General features: G+C 53.0%; 3 non-coding genes across 3 annotated transcripts; 2 read left to right on the forward strand and 1 right to left on the reverse strand.

Moving 5' to 3' along the window:
- Positions 1 to 666: 666 nt before the first annotated feature.
- On the forward strand, positions 667 to 738 carry TRNAW-CCA (transfer RNA tryptophan (anticodon CCA)). Its single transcript has one exon. It is a non-coding gene; the product is annotated as a tRNA-Trp (tRNA).
- A 564-nt stretch (positions 739 to 1,302) lies between these two features.
- On the reverse strand, positions 1,303 to 1,376 carry TRNAI-AAU (transfer RNA isoleucine (anticodon AAU)). The gene has a single exon. It is a non-coding gene; the product is annotated as a tRNA-Ile (tRNA).
- A 126-nt stretch (positions 1,377 to 1,502) lies between these two features.
- TRNAW-CCA (transfer RNA tryptophan (anticodon CCA)) lies at positions 1,503 to 1,574 on the forward strand. Its single transcript has one exon. It is a non-coding gene; the product is annotated as a tRNA-Trp (tRNA).
- Positions 1,575 to 2,500: the final 926 nt, after the last annotated feature.

A 2,500-nucleotide genomic window follows, 5' to 3' on the forward strand; every position in this document is an offset into this window, starting at 1 on the left:
CACCCTCAGAAGGCTGGGTGAACAGCCAAACCCAAAGAGCATGTGCCGTAGGCCTGGAAGAGGCTCCACTCCTGGGCTCATAGCATTGGGTGGAGGGTTGCAAAGCCTCAAATTAATAAGAATCAAGCATGTAAAACCTGCAAGGGTCAGAAGGTGCTTTGCAAGGCGTTATGGGTTGTTTTTCTTTCCCGAAGAATACATGTCTTACCTCGGGTTCTAACATAAGCGTGCAGAGAGGCTCCAGGGCTTGTGGCGTCAGCTAACTTTTTGTTTTCCCACAATCTTTAGCAGATATGGTTCTGGATCTTGGAGCCTTGAGGTGTTGTGGGACATAATTAAGCTGGGACATAATTAAGCTGCGCCACTAGCGAAATAGGCATCTTTGCTATCCGTTGAGTAGGTTAAAGAAAACTAGGCCAAGCGCCGACGGCCATAGGAATCCACCGCGGTTGGAATAAAAGGGCAATGGCCCGTACGGGGATCGAACCCGCGACCTTGGCATTATTAGCACCACGCTCTAACTAACTGAGCTAACCGGCCGAAACTTGCATAGGGAGAGCCGGCCAAAGCTGGCACAGGGCTATCAGGGCAACCAGGTCAATCTGTGGGCAACCGCTGAAGAATTGACGCCGGAGTAGCCTAAAGCTTTCCAGAGCCACCACAGCGGACCTCGTGGCGCAACGGTAGCGCGTCTGACTCCAGATCAGAAGGTTGTGTGTTCAAATCACGTCGGGGTCATGTTGGTTTTCATCGTCACCCACCCAAGCCAGGCTCCTCTGGCCCCTCCGCGTTGTCCCATCATTCCATTCCGGCTCCCACCCACGCAGGCTCCCGATCACCCTCAGAAGGCTGGGTGAAAAGCCAAACCCAAAGAGCATGTGCCGTAGGCCTGGAAGAAGCTCCACTCCTGGGCTCATAGCATTGGGTGGAGGGTTGCAAAGCCTCAAATTAATAAGAATCAAGCATGTAAAACCTGCAAGGGTCAGAAGGTGCTTTGCAAGGCGTTATGGGTTGTTTTTCTTTCCCGAAGAATACATGTCTTACCTCGGGTTCTAACATAAGCGTGCAGAGAGGCTCCAGGGCTTGTGGCGTCAGCTAACTTTTTGTTTTCCCACAATCTTTAGCAGATATGGTTCTGGATCTTGGAGCCTTGAGGTGTTGTCGGACATAATTAAGCTGGGACATAATTAAGCTGCGCCACTAGCGAAATAGGCATCTTTGCTATCCGTTGAGTAGGTTAAAGAAAACTAGGCCAAGCGCCGACGGCCATAGGAATCCACCGCGGTTGGAATAAAAGGGCAATGGCCCGTACGGGGATCGAACCCGCGACCTTGGCGTTATTAGCACCACGCTCTAACCAACTGAGCTAACCGGCCGAAACTTGCATAGGGAGAGCCGGCCAAAGCTGGCACAGGGCTATCAGGGCAACCAGGTCAATCTGTGGGCAACCGCTGAAGAATTGACGCCGGAGTAGCCTAAAGCTTTCCAGAGCCACCACAGCTGACCTCGTGGCGCAACGGTAGCGCGTCTGACTCCAGATCAGAAGGTTGCGTGTTCAAATCACGTCGGGGTCATGTTGGTTTTCATCGTCACCCACCCAAGCCAGGCTCCTCTGGCCCCTCCGCGTTGTCCCATCATTCCATTCCGGCTCCCACCCACGCAGGCTCCCGATCACCCTCAGAAGGCTGGGTGAACAGCCAAACCCAAAGAGCATGTGCCGTAGGCCTGGAAGAAGCTCCACTCCTGGGCTCATAGCATTGGGTGGAGGGTTGCAAAGCCTCAAATTAATAAGAATCAAGCATGTAAAACCTGCAAGGGTCAGAAGGTGCTTTGCAAGGCGTTATGGGTTGTTTTTCTTTCCCGAAGAATACATGTCTTACCTCGGGTTCTAACATAAGCGTGCAGAGAGGCTCCAGGGCTTGTGGCGTCAGCTAACTTTTTGTTTTCCCACAATCTTTAGCAGATATGGTTCTGGATCTTGGAGCCTTGAGGTGTTGTGGGACATAATTAAGCTGGGACATAATTAAGCTGCGCCACTAGCGAAATAGGCATCTTTGCTATCCGTTGAGTAGGTTAAAGAAAACTAGGCCAAGCGCCGACGGCCATAGGAATCCACCGCGGTTGGAATAAAAGGGCAATGGCCCGTACGGGGATCGAACCCGCAACCTTGGCGTTATTAGCACCACGCTCTAACCAACTGAGCTAACCGGCCGAAACTTGCATAGGGAGAGCCGGCCAAAGCTGGCACAGGGCTATCAGGGCAACCAGGTCAATCTGTGGGCAACCGCTGAAGAATTGACGCCGGAGTAGCCTAAAGCTTTCCAGAGCCACCACAGCTGACCTCGAGGCGCAACGGTAGCGCGTCTGACTCCAGATCAGAAGGTTGCGTGTTCAAATCACGTCGGGGTCATGTTGGTTTTCATCGTCACCCACCCAAGCCAGGCTCCTCTGGCCCCTCCGCGTTGTCCCATCATTCCATTCCGGCTCCCACCCACGCAGG

This window comes from Lithobates pipiens, unplaced genomic scaffold, assembly GCF_037356315.1.
Source record: "Lithobates pipiens isolate NorthernLeopardFrog02 unplaced genomic scaffold, aLitPip1_a1.2 Scaffold_8, whole genome shotgun sequence".
In the NCBI taxonomy this organism is placed as follows: domain Eukaryota; kingdom Metazoa; phylum Chordata; class Amphibia; order Anura; family Ranidae; genus Lithobates; species Lithobates pipiens.